We start from the raw sequence: 20471 nt of genomic DNA, 5'->3' as shown, positions 1-20471 counted from the left end.
TCTGTCTTTCCACGCTGTATATCCAGCTTCCCTGGATATGTTTGCTTCCCTTCTGTCCAAGAGCAGCGCAGTACTTACTCATCGGGCTTCATTCTGGTCAAGCCCACTGACCTTTTCAGCTAAATCCTTTATGCCCCACTGATTTCCAGGAGTCTCAAATCTGGCCCCTCTTGCTTTCCAGGCCAATTTCTATGGGTATTTGTTTTCCCCTTGTGTTCCCCTGTGTGATACTCTTTCACCCTTCTCTCAGACCCTGCCTCTCTCCCCTCCATAACAGTCACAATCCATTTCTCTCCCAAACCCCACACTTCCTACCTTCTTTCATGTGACGTCTTCTTTCCCTTTAGTTGCACAGTTTGTTCTTCCAGTCTTCAAATCAGTTTCTGGGGTATTTAGGATGATTTGACAGTTATCTGGTATTTGTGGGAGGAGGCAAGCCTGGGGTCCTCCTACTCCACCACTGTCTTCCAACCTTAAAGAACCATTTCAATGGTCTCTTCCCAAATAGCAATTAATTGAAAGTATTCAACATCAAAGGTGTAAAAAAAAGGATATTTTGCCCTTCTAGCCAGCTAGAGTGCCAGCAAATTAGAGATAGTCTTGAGTTCATATTTCTTCTGAACTGGAGTAATGCACTCATGCATTAGTGGTGGGGGTGGGAGAGAAGGAAGAAGTAAAATGTTCACTTTGGCTATGGTGTCGCAATGTTTCCTTTCTACAGCATGGCAGCCAGTTTAAGAAAGAAAAATAGAGTAGGTGAACTAACTTCTGGAATGGTAATAGCATCTGTGATAAAGAGTGGTTATTGCAAAATAAACATTAAGTTCTAGTTAGAAAAAGGTAAATTAGTTTTCAAACTCCTTTGAAGCAAATAATTTAGAATCTCTAAGGCAAACATTTGTAACTTCATACCTAATTTTGGTCGGTACAGGATGGCATAGGTCTGTTTTCTCCCTCCTCCTTTTTGCCTAGCTCTATTACACATGCTAGACAGAAGGCAAGACACAACCGAAGGAGAAATATGAACAGGGGAGTTCTCTCTTCATGAAATATTGATGTTAAAAATTTTTAGATGCCATATTTCAGGAGTTATGTGCAGAAATATAGAGACTATTCATAGCTTTGATCACATGAGTTTTTACTGTTGTTGCCACGGGACCGAAAATAATATATTTGAGAGAAATGTGTATTAATTTCTAATACATTTTATTAACAAACTTAAACATATGATGATCCACTGAAATCAAATTGGCCTGAAAGTTTATTTGATGAATGCTCATGTTAACAACTATTCTCAGGTATAATTTTTCAGATATTAATTTGGGAAATTTGTGATATTAATTTAAGAGCAATGGGTTACTTGATTTTAAATAAACCTGCCTACCAATATAAGGTTGAGCATTCTTGATTCATTCTATTATTTTTCCAGTTTTCAGTGTTAAAAATTCAAATATATTATGCATATGTTAATTTTAAATCAGTGGAAATTTAAAAATTCATATGTAACTAGTGTAGAAAACATTCTTTTAACAAAGGAACACCTACACTCCTTTAAGAAATATTAATTAGTTGCACATTGTTATAGTATTTTTATTTTCTTTTAGTTGTGACATTGCTATAATTTTGATTTTTTTCTTGTAAATAGATTTTTTTAAATTTTTTTTCAACATTTATTTATTTTTGGGACAGAGAGAGACAGAGCATGAACGGGGCAGGGGCAGAGAAAGAGGGAGACACAGAATCGGAAACTGGCTCCAGGCTCTGAGCCATCAGCCCAGAGCCCGACGCGGGGCTCGAACTCATGGACCGCAAGATCGTGACCTGGCTGAAGTCTGATGCTTAACCGACTGCGCCACCCAGGCGCCCCAGTAAATAGATTTTTTTTGTTGGTACACATATAGAACACTAAAGCCATAGAAAGCATTTTAGTCACAATGAAGTACTAAGGATATTGCCAATGCACACCAAGGACTGTTTTTTTTTTTAACTCTCTGATACTGAATAGATTCTCTATGAGCTCATTAATCCCATTTAAAGTAAGAGCAGCAAGTATTTAACATTTTGGGAAAGGACAAATCAGGATTCAGTCATTTGGGCATTGGTTATAAGGACACATATTGATCTTAATATTAATGTTGGTGTAGCTTCAGGATATCAGGAAGAATAAGTCCAGAAGCAAATAACTGAAAACCCAACTCAAATGATAAATGGGTTACTGATTCCTCCTGACTGCCTTCTGTTAGGTATTTAGTGTGTAGTTGTGTATTAAGGAAGTGAGGGAGTGGGCTGGTTTTGAGTTCTGTTGTTACGGTTACTCTCAGTGCACCAGCGGCTTCAAATTCTTCTAATAACACCTTGCTTTTGCCTCTGTCCCTTGCTTTTCTTCCTGGAGATCCCATACAGCTCCCAGCCAGTAGTCCACTGTCATTTTTACTGGACTTCATGATGTTATGGAGGTTGAGGGATTGGGATGTACCTGGGTGCTTTCCGTAAGTCTCAGTCTTAGACTCTGTGAACATGGGTCTCTGTGCTGTGGCCATCATGAATGTTACTGCTCCTTGTCTAGCTGTAAGACTCTGTCTAGACTTTCTCCCAGATGTAGAATTTTTTCTTTTTACTCTTCTTCTACAGTTTTTGATGCCTTTACTCACATTAAGTCTTTTATTCTTTAGAAGAGATAGAGAAGATGGTTCTGCACCATGTTTTTTGCTGGTGGTTGACATTCCCTCTCGTGGCTTCAATTGTTTGTTTTTCCCCATTTTCCTCAAGCTACAGATTCTGTAACTTCCCTCAGTAGATTAAGTAGGAACAGTTTTTCTCCTCCAGCAGCACCATAGGGGAAGCATTCTCGGGGTGCTTCCCAGTATTCTCCGTGAGCAATTTGTAGGGTTCCTGGAGAAAAAGTCTATACAAGGATGAAGTTCTTCCTATAGACCTCAGGAGTTTGACACTTTCATGCTACTCAAATATCAGCGCTTAAAATCTGTTACAAATTTCTAGCTCTTTTACTGAAATAGATGGTATTTGATGGTGTCTATCCCAGACAGGCAAATGTTCACTCCTGTTTCTGCTCTGTACATGCCCTTCTCCCTTTGTGGAGTTCTTTGTTGTATGTTCTCCATTCTCTGAATCTTTCAAGGTAAGTTATTTATTTATAGATTTCTGGGTTTTGTTTTTTTTTTGTGGTTGTTGTTTTGTTTTTGTTTTTGTTTTGCCTTAATGACAAGAGAGGAAGTGATGTTCTTTCCAGCTGTCTAAGTCTCCGAGCTGAAGTTGATTTACTTTTTATAATTCATATTTGACGTCCCTGAGATTTTTAGTGGACCAGAAACTAAAAGGAGTTTCATATGCAGGATAGGGTGATACTCTGGTCCAATCTAATATGTTCTTCTTAGGAGAGAGAAGTGTATATGAGGTACTTCCTTTACTAAGCTTTACTTGAGCCCCATAAGCTTTGATTGGCAGCTTTTGTTTTGTTTACAATGTAGATTATTTCTTCTCCCTAAACCTTTCTTATGGACTTTTCCTACAAGTATATCTTTCCTGCCAGATTCTTAAATAACTACGTTTATTCTTCTTCTTGGAAACAGTGTTGGGAACCTTCAAAGCTATGAAGTACTTCCTTGTAGTAAAGAAAATATTGTTTTACACCTCTAGATGTGCTAATTATGTGAAAATCTTATTTGACATCTAAAACCATGAGTGTTTTCATTTAGATGTTCTGGCATATCTGTTCACTGCTTTTAGAAAATTGACCCCAAGTTCCATAGACAAATTAATTCCTGATTGTTTCTTTTCTGAATGCTTTTGTTTCTTTTAAGATAATTTTAAAGAAAAGGCAATGCTACTATATTATAAATAGAAGTTTAATTTTAAAGGAATTTTATAAGTTTACAATTTTCCCTGTAGGAAGTTGGCTAAACATATTTCTCAGACGAATGAATGAGATTTCATTTTATCAATTGCTTCGGCAAAAATAAATGTCAATATATGATATATTTTTAACAATGTATTAGTAAATAATGTATTAGATTAAGCATTTAAAATTTATATCTGTTTCAGTGAGAAGAAATTAATATCATTATTTATGATACACGTTTCTTTTTTTCTGGAGGCTGATTCATTATAGATTTTTAAAATATGTTTCCTCTACATGTTCTTTTTTTTATTGATTCATAATAGATTTTTTTGAAGGTGAATGTATTAGCATTTAAAAAAAAGTATTTTGTGGTCATCCTTATGATTCTTTCTGTGATTATAGCATGCTTTGAAAGATTGTCTTTCCTCAGATATCTTCAAAAGTAATCGCCCATGGTTTCTTAAAGTATCTGTGTAGTTTAACAGTAAAATTAATACATTTGGGCCCCCTTAAGAGGGAGTTTGATGTTGTAAATACAGTTGCAGGTTTTTTGTTTGTTTTATTATAGCTTTCTCAAATAATATTTGGCTGTACTCATGTCAAATCTGTTTTACCTTCTCATAAAAAATCCCACCAACGTATGCAACACATCAGTCCTTGTATTTTAGCCTATTTTAGGATCTTCTGAATTCTATTAATCTTTCCTAACAAAGTGGTGACAATTCAAATCATATTACCATTAGAATATATAAAATAACTAGTTGGAAACCATTCTTCTTCTTTCTTTTTTTAAACTTCTTCCCCGTTTATTTTTTATGGTGAAAATTAGATGTTTTATTTCTAATTCTAAAAAAAAACTAATATTAGAGTAGACTTCTGGTTTCCAGGTTTGCACATAAGGAGTTTAGAAATCACCACTCTGCCCTAGCAAGTAATAAGCTGAACAGGCTGAAAGGCCAGCAACGTCTCTTGGATCCATGAGAGCAGAGAGGACACAGGGCAAACCTCTACCCCCAAGGTGGGAGAGACTGACAGATGAATCCAGGGAGTTGCTTTTTACCTGAGCAGAGACTCAAGAGTGGAAGATGCCTGAGAAATAAGAGCCAGGGTAGAAAAACCTGAAAAGTAGTTGATCAAGGGCTGGTGGCTCAGTGCAGGTGACAATCAGAGTGAAAATTTCCATGGCTTCCAGCCATAGGAAGCCTCCAACAATATTGTGAGACCTCCAGGAGCTCAACCAGGTGCCCATAATAGATAACTGAGAAAAATCCCTGAGGACTTCTGCGGTGGTGTGGGGAACCGTTCAGAAGCATGCTGTACCAAAACCCTCTGTTCTTAATGCAGGGGAAAACTAGGTAACCAGAGTCTAACCTGCTAGGTTTTATCAGAGCCCACATGACCTGGAGAGGGAAAATATCCACTTATAGCCACCCCTAGCCATGCTGTCACACTTTAGAGGGGAGAAGAAACCTGAGATGTGCTCCCCAGGTTCACAATCTAGAAGCAGAGGCTTAAGGAAAACACCGAGACTTAATCCTAAAACTGTAGAATGCTTCCCCTCCCCCTACATCTTACCACCACGTTACCAAAAGCCTGTGTGCAGCTGTTTGTTATAGCCAGTACCTCATGTTTAGCTGTCAAGAAAATACTATAAGGCAAAGCAAAAGGCAAATATAAAAAGGCAACAGAACAAAACAAAAAGCCCACAATTTGAAGAGGCAAAGCAAGCATCAGAACCAGACATGGCAGGGATGTTGGGATTATCAAATCAGGAATTTAAAACAACCACAATTAATATGCTAAAGGTTCTAATGGAGAAAGTAGGCAGCATGCAAGAACTGATGAGAAATGAAAGCAGACACATGGAAGTCCTAAGAAAGTACCAAAAAAGAAATGCTAAATCAAAACCCTTGTGACAGAATTAAACGATGCCTTTGATGGATGTATCAGTGGACTATAGAGATTAAGCAACACACTTCTACATAATTTGTGGTTCAAAGATGAAATCTGAAGAGAAATTTTAAAAAACTTAAAAAAAATTTTTTTTAATGTTTATTTATTTTTGAGACAGAGAGAGACAGAGCATGAATGGGGGAGGGTCAGAGAGGGAGGGAGACACAGAATCGGAAACAGGCTCCAGGCTCTGAGCTGTCAGCACAGAGCCCAACGCGGGGCTCGAACTCACGGACCGCGAGATGATGACCTGAGCTGAAGTCGGATGCTTAACTGACTGAACCACCAGGCGCCCCTAAAAAAACTTTTTAAAAATAAAATGAAAATACAACTTCTCGAATTTCGTGTGATGCAGTGAAAGCAGTGCCTAGAGGGAAATTTATAGCATTGAAAAGCTGCACATGTTGGAAAAGAAAATCTAAACTAAATATTCTAAGCTCCTACTTTAGGAAACTAGAAAAGGAAGTATAAGTTAAATCTAAAATAAGGAGGAAAAAAAGCGAAATGACAAAAATTACAGAAGAAATCAATGAAACTGAAAACAGAAAACCAGTAGAGAGAAGTCAGTGAATCTAAAACCTAACTGGTCCAATGACATGAGACCACATTTTCCTGGAGTAGGTTTTATGCCAAATTATGTTTCTTATTTCAGATGCATCACTGTCCAAAATCACTCACAGTTCTTGGGAAAGGTGAAAATAGCAAATGGAATGTTAAAACTAAATTTATCTAGGGGCGCCTGGGTGGCGCAGTCGGTTGAGCGTCCGACTTCAGCCAGGTCACAATCTCGCGGTCCGTGAGTTCGAGCCCCGCGTCGGGCATCTGGGCTGACGGCTCAGAGCCTGGAGCCTGTTTCCGATTCTGTGTCTCCCTCTCTCTCTGCCCCTCCCCCGTTCATGCTCTGTCTCTCTCTGTCCCAAAAAATAAATAAACGTTGAAAAAAAAAATTAAAATAAAAAAAATAATAAAACTAAATTTATCTAAACCGTCAAACATCCTTACGCCCAGATGACACTTTACTCTCGTTAAGTCTGATATCCTTTCATTATTTCTTTTAAAGAAGTCATAGATTATGCACTACGAACCCATCACTAGTAGGCTCATGCAAATAAAAATGAATCTATCCATACTGTTTCCAGTCTTTTACAAACTGATTAGCTGAACATTTTAAAGCACTGATTCGTAACAGTCCTATAGTAGGCTTCCTTTCCTTCCTCCACCTAATCATCCCTACATGACCTAAATCAGGTGATTTGTTATTCTAGAAAAGACATCAGAAAGATACTGACCTTACACATCACAGAAAAAAATACCTTATCAAATACTCTCGACTACTTTGTAAGCAATTAAAGCACAAGCAGTTTATTCTTGGGTATATCTTAACCAATTAAAACAACTTCACTTATTACCAAAGTAAAAGATTATACTGATAGAGATCAAAACAGAGGCTCTCAAAATTTCTAGAAGTGGCCTATAGAATCAAACTGTGCACCGAATTCTTGAAATATCTATGAGTTGGCCAGTGTTTGTTAAATACCACTGAAATAAATACTTAGATGCCTACAACCATGATGGTAATACTTTGATGATTTGCCTACATTTGCACTTTATCCTTTTAGCTGTCATTTTTCTCTGCCCTTTTTTAAGGTTACAACCTTAATCTAAATACCCCCTTACTACTACTAATAACTTGCTTAGATCTGTGTTTTACTAGGGATAGTATGTAATTCTGCTCTCCCAAACTATTGTTAGTACATTCAATTTATGCAGTTTCGTACATAGTAACAGCTGGAAAATACAAATGAATCAACAAATAATAGTACATTGTATCTGTCTAAACTATTCAGGCATAGACAAAAGATGATGATTAACATAAAGGCATATCAGACCACCTTACTTATAATGTTACTCTCTTGAACCGAAAGGAAATTATTTGCATTAAAACAGGGTAAATGAATATTCTTGGGGTGTAACAGTGATTGTTTTTCAAGACAACTCCCAGAGACAGTATACCTAGAACTCCACAAAAATTGTTTATATTTCCTGTTCATTTCCTACTTTCTTCCCTTATGTGAGAATCATTCCTTTCTTTTTAAGTTTATTTTAATCCCAACCCAGGAGCAAAGGAGCAAGGCTTATTTCTCTCTGGGATGAAGAATTAGACAATTACAATTATGTGATGTACGTAAATTTCCAACTTTCTTAGAGAACAGTTTTCATGAAGAGATGGGAAGAATAAAACCATTTTCTGGTGGTGTAACTAATAGTTTTTATTATTATTATTTTCCTTTCCATCTCTCTGTCTCTCTCTGTCTCTCTGTCTCTCTGTCTCTCTCTCTCTCTCTCTTTAAGAGAAAGAGACAAAGAGAGAGCAAGCATGGGGGAGTGGCAGAGAGAAGGGGAGAGAGAGAATCTTAGGCTCCAGGTTCATTGTGGAGCCAGATGCAGAGCTCGATCTCACAGTGCTGAGACCTGAGCTGAAATCAAGAGTCAGACACTTAAGTGACTGAGCCACCCAGGCATGCCTTAGCTGATAATTTTTAGAACAGGATCCTGATAATGGTGATCCTAACCATAAGATTGAACAGCACATAGTGTTCATCAAAAATGTATTCCTCAATTTACGTAATAGAAAATAGTTTGATTTATTTCCCGTGGCCACAGCCCACAAATTTAATTCCTTAGCTTAAATAACTATTAATGAAGAAAGAGCCTCTTATTTTCTTTGGGTCAACCAGTGGGAAGTCTGTACTATTTCCAGACGACATGTACCCAAATGAATATCACAAGTAATTTGAAAAAGCTATATCTATATGAATAAAAAACAGTCTGACTAAAACTTTATCTAGTTTAAAGACATGACTGTATGCAAGTTAAAGAAAAGATAGAATTAGGCACTCGTTGGCACTTGTTTCCTTGATCAAGCCTGACAAAACCTTACAATACTTTGTTATTCTTACATGTCTCATATTCATTGGATATGTTATCCAGAACCTTGATGCTTTTGTGCAGCCATTATCCCTACATGATTCAATAAATTATTCACAGAGGAAAACAGTATGCAGTACTGCTGACCAACACATAAATGAAACATTTATCTCTGGTAGAATCAGCAACCTGGTGAGGTCCCTGATCAGATCTCCTGCAGCTTTGTCTAAGAAGGACAAAAGAGGTGGATTGAGGATAAAAAGCTCTGACCTATGGGAAAGGACTGGTTGTTCTTTGACTCTAGGAACATCTAACCACCAGAACTGCATAAAAGTAGTTCTAAATGATCCATGACAATTCAGCATCAGTAGCCAAGCTTCTGAGAGCCAGCCAATGAATTACAACCTCCTGCTTCTGAAAGTCAGCCAATCCATAAAACATCACTCCACTTTGCACACTTCTGAAATCTTTAAGTTTCATGCTTCCTAAGTCTATATACGAGCATCTGTCCACACTTTTCAAACAGTGCCTTCCTTGTAATTGTGCCTTACAGCTCTCTTTTCATAATTAACAATTCAGCTTTCTTTTTTCCCTTCTCTCCCTCCTCCCTTCTTTTATTCCTTTATATTTCCCTTCTATTAAAATCTGACCTTTTTATTTGTCATCCATATTTCACTATGCAACTGATTTTATATCAGGTTATAGCCCCCCAAAACCAGAGGTGAAAGTATATGTTACCTATTCTTTTTATATTTATATACCCATAATACAAGATTTTTCTATAAGTGATACACTGATAAAAAATTTTAGTAGTTACACAGTATAATTCATGCATGATATTTTGTTTTGCTTTCATAAATCAAAGAAATACACATCTTGATACTGTTTCAAAAAGAGCTATAAGTCAGCAATCTTGTGAATGTCAAAGAGTCAGCAGTGCAGAGGATACAAAAGAAAGGTTGTGTTTCATCTTGTCAACATTGGCTACTGGAACTTTAGAGAAAATATTGAGAAAGAAGGAAAAAATTTCATCATGGCTTTGACCTATCTTAACATCTCCTTGACACTTCATTAAGATCTATTTCTTCCCCTTCAGGATTTTCTCAGAGAATCTACTTTTCACCCGTAAATGAAAGAAAATAAAAAGCTACATAAGAAATGTTTGAAAGTAGAGAAATATTTTGGGGGGCATGTGTGTGTTGGGAGAAAAGAACGTATCTGGCAAGGAATTTGTTCATGTATTGTGTTTGGAAGTTGAAATATATCAAAGGAAATAGAATCTCATGATCTTATCCTAGAGAGATGCCAGCAACTGTGGAAGAAACCACTTAAGGGCTTTAGTAAAACTCATAGTATCGTTCAGTTAAATGCAAATTATAAAACACAAAGGTTGATTTTAATCCACTTTGCTTGCTTGGAAGAAAGCTTTAAGCCTCTCAAAATTCAGAGAGGCTCATATATTTAGAGCTAGTTAAAATCCTATTAAGCCAAAGAGGGATTATGTAGATTAATAAAAGAGGGGGCTTATTTTTTGTTTGTTTGTTTTAATATAATATTCTCTGAACCATTCTTGATTATTGGAGTCCTCTGTTTGAGTCCCTTTCTGAAATTACTATTCATATAACCCTTGTAAAATGGGTAAGGGAGATTGATAGTTAATACTTTCTTGTGACAAATTTTACCAGGAATGAAGTCATTAAAAAGTACTTTCCTTGTAGCTGTATATGATAGAAGAACATATTAAGGTTAAAAATAAACTGTGCGGAAATGACTGCACAGGCTAGATCCACCAAAGCATCGCCATTTGCCTATGAGATGAGAAGTTTTGCCAGGTTTACTTAAACTATTTGGTTTTGTTGTTGAGGTTTCTGTTTTTCTTCGGTCAACAGATAGGTAGATAGATAGACATGTATCTATATAGAACTGTCAATATATATACTTGATCTCTTATTTTTTGAACAAATTTTAAAACAATATATATTAATGCATATTAATGTATTAATGACACATGGGCAATTTTTTTTTTTTAATTTTTTTTTCAACGTTTATTTATTTTTGGGACAGAGAGACACAGAGCATGAATGGGGGAGGGGCAGAGAGAGGGAGACACAGAATCAGAAACAGGCTCCAGGCTCTGAACCATCAGCCCAGAGACTGACGCGGGGCTCGAACTCCCGGACTGTGAGATCGTGACCTGGCTGAAGTCGGACGCTTAACCGACTGCGCCACCCAGGCGCCCCCACATGGGCAATTCTTAAAGAGATTTTTAATTCTTCAAAAACATTCTGTGTTTAGTTCTTTATAATAAGATCAAAGCTAACATATGTAGGATATATCTATCTATAGTTTCTTCTCTACTACTTCTTTAAATCCCAGATAGATAATTAAAATAGAAAACTGGTATTTTTACTCCTTTTCAGATACAGAATTAAAAGGGGAAGCCTCTTTATTTACCTAACTATTTCTTGGGAGTCCCTACTGTATTTCAGGAATGGTACTATATACCATGTATGAACATGGACTATGTCACTGACCCATCCACTAAAGGCAGTTGGTCATTGATTTCTTTATTCATTTACATAAATAAGGGTCTGTGCATACATACAGATACGGAAATATAAGCAAGTGAAAGTACCATTATTGGCATACACACTGTGGAAAAGACTCAGAAAAACATAGTTGTATAGATAAAAAGCATTACCTTTAGGTACATTTAAATATTTTAATTAAGTTGATGTTCAAAAGTAGATTGAGCTCTTTTCTTAATTCCGTTCCTGGGCTGTATTATTTCTAAAGAGGAACATGATTTAAGGCTTATTTAAAAATATCTCCAAAAAAGACAGTGTTATTAAAAAAAAACAAAAAAACAAAACAAAAAAAAAAAACAAAACAAAAAAACGCTGTGTAGGCCAAGTGGGGAAAAATGGTAGAAAGAAATACCTTAGAGGACAGTTTTGTTGTACAACATTTGGCCTTAAATAAATGCACAGGCCTGCAAGTGAAAATGTATTACATATGTCAAAGGAACAGTAATTAAACTGCTCCCTCTAAGCTTTTTTGATAGGCCATTTTCAGAATGAATGGTTAAGGCTGAGAAAGGGCACTTGGCATTTAAGATCCCTGCCTTTAGGATATTATTCTCCCTGATTTTTCTATTCAACGTGATTCCTCTTTTCACTTTTATGCCAACTTAGAAGGAACTTTTCTGCTATTTGGGCAAAAGATGACTTTAGCACCCCATAGAAATTGTAAGTTGTTCCTAAGGTATAGTTAATTAATTTGGCCATTGAATACAAATGATTCATGATGATGATGCATACAGATCTTAAAGAAGGTGACAGATTTACAGGTTGTCATGGCCAAAATGGCCAATTTTATAGTTTGGCTTTGACTAGTATAAATTAATATATTTCCAGTGAGAGTTACAAGACAATTTAAAATTATTATTTGTTTATAGTTATGTGTGTGCTTGATATATCATGCATATGTATACAAATGTGTGTGTGGTTGTGCGTGTGTGTGTGTGCATGTGCACGTACGTATTGTATTTTCTGATCACGGCCTATAATTTCTTTTTAGAAGCAAGTAATCCATGAACTAAATCATCACCAATCTTTAAAGAAACTGATAAAAGTTGAATTATTTATTTATTTAAAAGTAATTGCGAATCCCTTTCAAAATACTTATAAAAATTAAATTTAATTGATATTTTTTCACATACTTTGATAAGTTTCCCTTCATTATATCACAACATATACATGTGTCCAGCAAGCACATAACTTGCTGCACTAAAAGTAACATTTTTTTTAATGTTTGTTTATTTTTGAGAGAGAGACAGAGTGTGACTGGGGCAGGCATAGAGAGAGGGAAACACAAAATCTGAAGCAAGTTCCAGGCTCCGAGCTGTCAGCACAGAGGCAGACGTGGGGTTTGAACTCAAGAACTGTGAGATCATGACCTGAGCCAAAGTCGGATGCTTAACAGACTGAGCCACCAAGGCACCTCTAAAAGTAACATTTTTGTAACATTTATGATGGTACCTCTTTCTTATTTTCAACCTATCATGCAAAATCAGATACAAGGCCTCAAAATTTCATTGTGTATACAATCCTGCCATGTTTTGGTTTTTAAAAACCCTGCCTGGGGTGCCTGGGTGGCTCGGTTGGTTAAGCGTCTGACTCTTAGTTTCAGCTCAGGTCATGGTCTCACGGTTTGTGAAGAACCAGACATGGGGCATGAACCTATGAACCATGAGATCATGACCTGAGTTGAATTCAAAAGTCAGACTCTTAACCACCTGAGCCACCCAAGTTCTCCTAATTGTCCAATGATTTTTTTTTTAAAGTTTATTTATTTAGAGAGAGGGAGAGAGAGCATGCCCATGTGCCAGAAGGGGCAGATACAGAGGGAGAGAGGGAGAATCTCAAGCAGGCTCTGAGCTGTCAGCACAGAGCCTGATGTGGGGCTTGATCTCATGAACCATGAGACCATGACCTGAGCTGAAATCAAGAGTCAGTCGCTTATCCGACTGAGTCACCCAGGCACCCGTAAATATAATTATTTTAACATGTAGTCAGAATTTTTTATACTTTATACTAGCCAGTTATCCTGATAACTTTATATAGTAGATAGTTGTAAGAAATTTTATAGAGACCGGTTATAATTGTTAAATTCTAATAGTTTATAATGTAATTGAAGATGCTGAAAATACAGTTCATTTGGAAATCACTGTGTATATTAATAGATTTTCCTTCTCTCAGCAAACAAGAGTGTTGCTAACACAAATGCCGTCTTGGCTTAAATATTTGTCTGTAACGAGAAGTACATAGTGCATAGTATCAATTAAGATTCATATGATAAGCATTTTTTTCTTTTTTTTAATTTGAGGTAATTTTAAAAAAATAAACAAGCCATTGGGTAGTTCAACATGATTTTAATTATATAAAAATCACATATTTAAGAAGAGACATTTAAGTGTCAGTTTTTTTAAAGTGATGAGTCCATCCTGATAATTTATTCTTCTCTTACTGAGCCTTAGTAAAAGTTGTACTTGTCCAGGCAACTTATGCACATTCTTTAATTAGAATGTCACTTTGTAATTTATATCAGGTAATGCATATTTGGTTATAATAAAAAATCCAAATCAAATTCGGGAAAGGAGAATTTATTAACTAGACAATGGTATCTCGTGGTACCCAAAGACAGAAATATACGTGTATCTTACAAATCATTGTAACTAAGAACTAGAATGTCCTGTTGATTTCACATTTCTGTCTTCTTTCTTTTTATTCTCTTTTTCTCTTTATGTTTTATTTTTGGCTTTCTTTCATCTCTTAGTGGTGGTGGCTTTATCCATATAACAAAAATCATTGGCTTGTATATATTTCAAATAAAATATATTTCAAATATATTTCTGTATATGTTTCAAATAAAATATATTTCAAATAACCATACAGCTTACTAAGATCTAAAAATCCCAAACAGTCTTAAACTTAATATATAATAAATGTGAATGTCAAATCAATAGGGAAAGATAGATTAATCAATACATATTTGCAGATGACTACCTCAACATTTGTTTAAAAGTACATTTAGGGGCTCCTGGGTGCCTTAGTCGCTTAAGCATTGGACTTTGGCTCAGGTCATGATCTCGCAGTTCATGGTTTGAGCCCTGCATCTGTCTCTGTGCTGACAGCTTGGACCCTGGAGCCTGCTTCAGATTCTGTCTCCCTCTCTCTTTCTTCCCCTTTCCTGCACATGCACTCCCACTCTCTCTCTCTCTCTCTGTGTGAAATAAAAATAAACACTAAAAATAAAATTAAATAAAAATTTTAGAAAAGTACATTTGGAGCCATATCTACTACATTACATTCAAATACAACTAATTCTCTTTATTTTGATGTACCAGAGAGTATGACACTCAAAGCATTTTAACATTTTCAAAAGTATACCCAGTAAGTAATTTATTTAACACTGTTAACTTTCACTAAACATGTCAACTCCATGGATATTACATTTTTATATCAACAAGGGTATCTTTCTATTTCTTTCTTATGCCAATATGATATTATTTTACCGAGAGTTAGGAAATTCCTCAGACTCTGATAACATTAAAATAACGTTATTTTTAAATATATCATAGCTTTTCTCATAAGACAGTTTTTCAAATATCTCAGCAATATATTACAGAGTTTCAAATGAAAAAAATACCTTTATAGATTTTACTTCAAATAAAATGATAAATTAGTGAATTTCTGTGAAAGAACGATCATAAGCAAATACGGTAGTTTTAAAATTACCTATTCATTTCTTAAACGATACATGTTGTATTTCACTATTAACTTACTTTGGCTTTAGTACCTGTTCATCTTATTTGTAGGGAGAATGTTTGTTCCTGAATTATAGCAACTTCCTTTTTCATGGTATTCATCAGATTATTCAGTGTTCCCGTTGTTTGCCAGACAGCGATTCTTTCAAGCCCAAACATCTGCTTAACACTTGTTCCTAATCCAGTGTCAGGAACATAGAAGAAGATTAACATTAAATATACTCAATAATCCAAAACCACCTGCAATCCTTCCTTTCTAGTGAAAGCTAATGGACGACCACAAACTTCAGAATAAATACCCCATTGGCCCTTTCAACGGACACGAATGGCCTTACAGTCCTTCAAGGCACAGTGTTATCAGAATTTTGCTCCTGACTTTGATGAGAAATGGTGTAAATAGATCATGTCTACAAGGTGACAAGGATAGGGTGTTTTGTCTCCCTCAGTTAAAGACTTGAAGCTCTAGAAAGTAGTAAGGGATGTGATAAGTATATTGTAACCATCCACTTATGCCATTTTATTTTGTTTTTAATGGAATGACCCTCAGAAGTTCTGCCTCTAGTTTATAGCAGAGCTTTAATGGGTTGAAAATCAATTTGTGTTATGGCAGAAACCAGGTGTGGTTATGATAGCTTATCTTTTTATTCAAAATAAATGGTTTCTGTTTGTATTTTCTATTTATTTTTCATTTCATCTTTCAACTTTACTTTCTTGTCAGAAAGTGGTGCCAAAGTATCTTTTTAAAACATTTACTTCACCTTATTGTGTATTTTGTAATGATAATAATTGTTACATACTATTATAGAATGTTTTATTATTGCTTCACAAGAGCTATGTATTTGCACAATTAATATCAGATATTTAGTTAACCAATATTATGCTTATTCTTATTAGTAACATTATAAGAATACCTCTATTTTATTTTTTTCTCTTAAGCTACAAATACCAAGAATATCAGGCTAATTTATATCTAAATTCATATTCATGACAACATATCCTTGTGTCTCTAACGGTTTAGTTTTGAAGCTAAATTAACTTAGTGGCAAAGGTTTAAGACTATTGTAGCTTCATTTGTCTTAATTTCCTTTTGCAATTTTACCAACTTTCTTTTGATTGGTGTTTGCCTTCTGTACTGTCTTGGTCTTAAATCCTGACAACTCATTCAAATCAACCACGAATTTTAAATAAGAAAAACATAGAAGCCTAAGTTATGCTCCAGGCCAAGGCCAATTAAATGAGTGTCTCTGGGAAAGGGGCCAGGGATTACGTTTTCTTCAAAAGTCTATAGATAAATCTAATACTCAGTCTTGTGATAATCACTCTCTTTAATATGTGCTTGGTATATATTGCTTAATATATTCTTCTTGTGACACATTAAGCTTAATTGTGTTTTTTATAAGGATGATATAATTGTTTATCAAAACTTATTAAAATATATTTTCTATTTTATTGGGGAGGTAACTTTATTATTAATTAACTTTGGACTTATAATTATATGTCAGTTTTAAAAATTCCTTCTTATGATTTACTGTTTTTCTCGCTTTTCTTCCCATCCTTTCATATTTTTAAGAATGAAAAGTTATTTATTTATTTATTTACTTATTTTTAAATGTTTATTTTTGAGAGAGAGAGAGAGAGAGAGAGAGAGAGAGAGAGAGAGAGACAGCGCATAAGCAAGGGAGGAGCAGAGAAGGAGGGAGACACAGAATCCAAAGCAGGCTCCAGGCTCTGCTTGAACCCACCAACTGGGAGATCATGACCTGAATCAAAGCCGGATGCTTACCTAACTCAGCCATCCAGACGCCTGGCAAAAAGCTATTCTAAAATTGATTGGGCATAAAAATCATTTGGTTATCTTGCTCGGTTCATTTTTTTAGACCCCATTGTCAGACAGTCTGCTTCCTTGCTTGTGAGATCAGACATGTAACTAACCCAAAAAACCATAGTGATTGTATATAGATGCAAACCTAAATACAAACATCAGTGAAAGGGATCTCCCCCCTCACCACATTTCATCAGAACTCCAAAGCGACAACAGTTGTGAAACAGAATTCTCAACAGGAAGTAACTGCTGGCCACAAAGTTGCTCTGGCCACCTTTGGCTTTTGTCACTTCTGCCAAAGCTACTTGTATTAACTGAAGACGACACTTGTCAGCATGCTGGATCTACTTGTGCCTCTTAGAAAAGATTAAAATATCTGGAAGAATCATGGTGATTTTTTGGACATTTAAAGGGAAAACTGAGGATGTGCATACAGACTATGTAAAAAACCATAGCAGCAGCCATGTTTACTGGTGGGAATATGTTTCTCATTCCATACTTGTGTGTGTGTGTGTGTGTGTGTGTGTGTGTGTGTGTGTGTGTTTAGTTTTGAGAGAGAGAGAGAGAGAGACAGAGTGTGAGCAGGGGAGGGGCAGAGAAAGAGACTGAGACACCGAATCCAAAGCTCCAGGCTCCGAGCTGTCACTGCAGAGCCCGATGTGGGGCTTGAACTCAAGAGCTATGAGATCATGACCTGAGCCAAAGTCGGCCGCTTAACTGAGTCACCCAGATGCCCCTCTCATTACATACTTTGAAGTTTGCTGTCTCTGACCATAGGCCACAGGGACACTGAGTATTCTGACTTCTATGTGTTTAGGTCATATCCTTTCCCAGACTCCTCTAAGTTATCTTCCTTTTTAGAAGTAGGATTTTTTGCACCGTGACCTTCATAGTACATGAAGTAAGAAAATATATATAAATATATGCAGAATAGATTCTTCCAGAGTAAACCCTCTGCCAATAGCACCTCCTTCCTATATATTACTAGCTTTAATAAGACTCTCTATTTATAGTTTATATAATTCTGGAATTATGTGTACAGCAATTTCTAGTCAAGATGGTATTTCCTTGTGTCTTATAGACCTAAAAATGCTCCTATTTTAACCAAAATACATATGTGGTCTTTAGTTACTATGTCACAGAGGAGGAAATAAGTTAAATTCACCTTTTATCTAGTCTTTATATTAAATGCTTTCAATGGTTATAGAGAAACATATAATTCAGTTCTACATCAGAACTTGATTATTTATATTAATGAAAATACACATATTACTGATACTTTTCCTTTTTGTTAATTTATATATTTATAATTCTGAGATATTTGTGTCTGTCCTTTTTAACCAAAATGGGATTTTTGTTAATTAAAAATGCTTTTAAAATAATAATGAAAGAATGACTTTGCAGATTAGATGAAGTATTTACACTGGCTGTTAATTTTCAAAAGAAAATTTTATTAAATAGAGTCCTTGATGAAAGTGAATGCCAGAGGGATATTGATTTTTATCTGCTAATTATGCCCAGTACACGCACAGAGTATTTAAGAATGCTTCTCTTTCTTCTTTGAAGTTTGTGTGTGTGTATGTGTGTGTAATGCTTTACAGATGTTGCTGAATAAAATTGCTAACTATATAAAATAGAACTATGTTATCTCAAAGAATAGACAAAGTATATTTTGTCACAGCTAACACTGAAATTACATCTTTGTTGTAATTTGTAATTTGTAGCAGTTTTAGGGATCAATGCTGCTATTATAACTTAAGAGTATTCTTTTTACCCTTCTTTCAAGAAATAGGTTACAAAAATCACAATGTCCTTAATTTTATTTTGAAAAATTGTTTTTTTATGTATTTTTAAATTTTTTTTTATCTTGATTTGTTTTTGAGAAATAGAGTGCAAGCAGGGGCGGGGGGCAGAGAGAGAGGGAGACACAATATCCAAAGCAGGCTCCAGGCTCCGAGCTGTCAGCACAGAACCCCAGGTGGTGTTTGAACTCACAAACATGTGAGATCATGACCTGAGCTGAAGTCAGACACATCACTGACTAAGCCACTCAGTCAACCCTTGAAAAATTTTTTATTTTTAAAACTAGCTAAAATAAAGTGTCTAAAAAATCAGAAAGCCCAATAAATGAATCCCTTCATTTTTCACGTGTAATTACAGTTTGCTATGATAATATAGGATTTTTTTTTGCATCAAAACAGAGCTTATAATTATGCATATTAGATAAAAAGAGGTTCAGTGAATTCTACAGGGTGGCCATCATCCATGTTCTGTAAAACATGTTTATTACTGGATTGAATTTTATAGTTGGTGTAATGATAAAATATGCAATGATATTGTGCTGGAGAGTGACGAAAATATGTTGCATTCAACGAGTCAACAGAGATGGGTTTAATCTAACAATATCAAATTTAACAGAAATGAAGTGAAATTATCCATTTTGTGTCTGAGAAAAACGCGATGAGATTAGGAAAGTCAGAAGAAAGAAGACAAAGTTTAACACAAAACTCAGGAAGAAATAATTATAAATACATATAAAGTTCAAAATTTGTAAAAAGTACGACGGTACTACTAGAAAGACCAATTTTAAATTAACTCTGCTCATAAGAATAGATTCAAATCAAGAACAAGATGATGTCCTTGGGATGATAATGATATGAGATGCATTCCTATAACTAGCGCCCACATTAGGATGGCTTCCTGAATTCTTCTGGCCCTCTGGGGTAATAGTTAATTGAGGTTGTTAAGAGGTTTCGCATTCCACCTGTGGTAGGTTCAACATGTGAACTTAGGTTTATTACATCACCCATTTAGTGAGTGTCCTCAGTACTGTGGACAACCTAGGAAAATGCATGTGACATATGCTAATTGATGATACCTAGCACAAATTTGTCTGTAATATGGCCTTGGTTCTTCCCATGTCTTTATCGTTACTCAGAGATTTAAAACCAAAATCAATGAGACACCATGTCACATCTCCCACTTATAATTTTTTTATTTTTTATTTTTAATGTTGGGTTGCCTGGGTGGCTCAGTCAGTTAAGCGTCCAACTCTTAGTTTTGGCTCAGGTCATGATATTGTGGTTTGTGAGTTCGAGCCCCACATCAGGTTCTGAACTGACAGTGCAAGCCTGCTTGGGATTCTCTCTCTCTCTCTCTCTCTCTCTCTCTCTCTCTCTCTCTCTCTCTCTCCTTGCTCTTCCCTGATGCTTGCTCTTTCTCTCTCTCAAAATAAACTTGAAAAATAAAATAAAAAATAAAAGTAAAAATGAGACCGTTGTACAGTCATCCAGCTTCAACATTCCCTCTGATGTCTGTTTATGGTCTGTCCAGTGACCATCATCCTACACCGTGGCGGCTGGAATGAGAAAAAAGATGGCTGATTACAACTGGCACACAGTCCTGTGTCTGCTTCTTCATTTTTTTGTTTGTAGGTTGGTTTTTTTTTTTTTAACTTTTCCCAAAGAGATCTGAATGCTTTCACTGTCAACTGCTTCCTCCTCAAATTTGACCATTATTACATTCATGATTTAAGGCCAGATTTTGAGATCTTGACTTTTAGAAATCTCGGCTGAAGGATT

Source organism: Prionailurus bengalensis, chromosome B1, assembly GCF_016509475.1.
Source record: "Prionailurus bengalensis isolate Pbe53 chromosome B1, Fcat_Pben_1.1_paternal_pri, whole genome shotgun sequence".
In the NCBI taxonomy this organism is placed as follows: domain Eukaryota; kingdom Metazoa; phylum Chordata; class Mammalia; order Carnivora; family Felidae; genus Prionailurus; species Prionailurus bengalensis.
The sequence above is the reverse complement of the archived record's forward strand: the minus strand, read 5'-3'. Positions refer to the sequence as shown.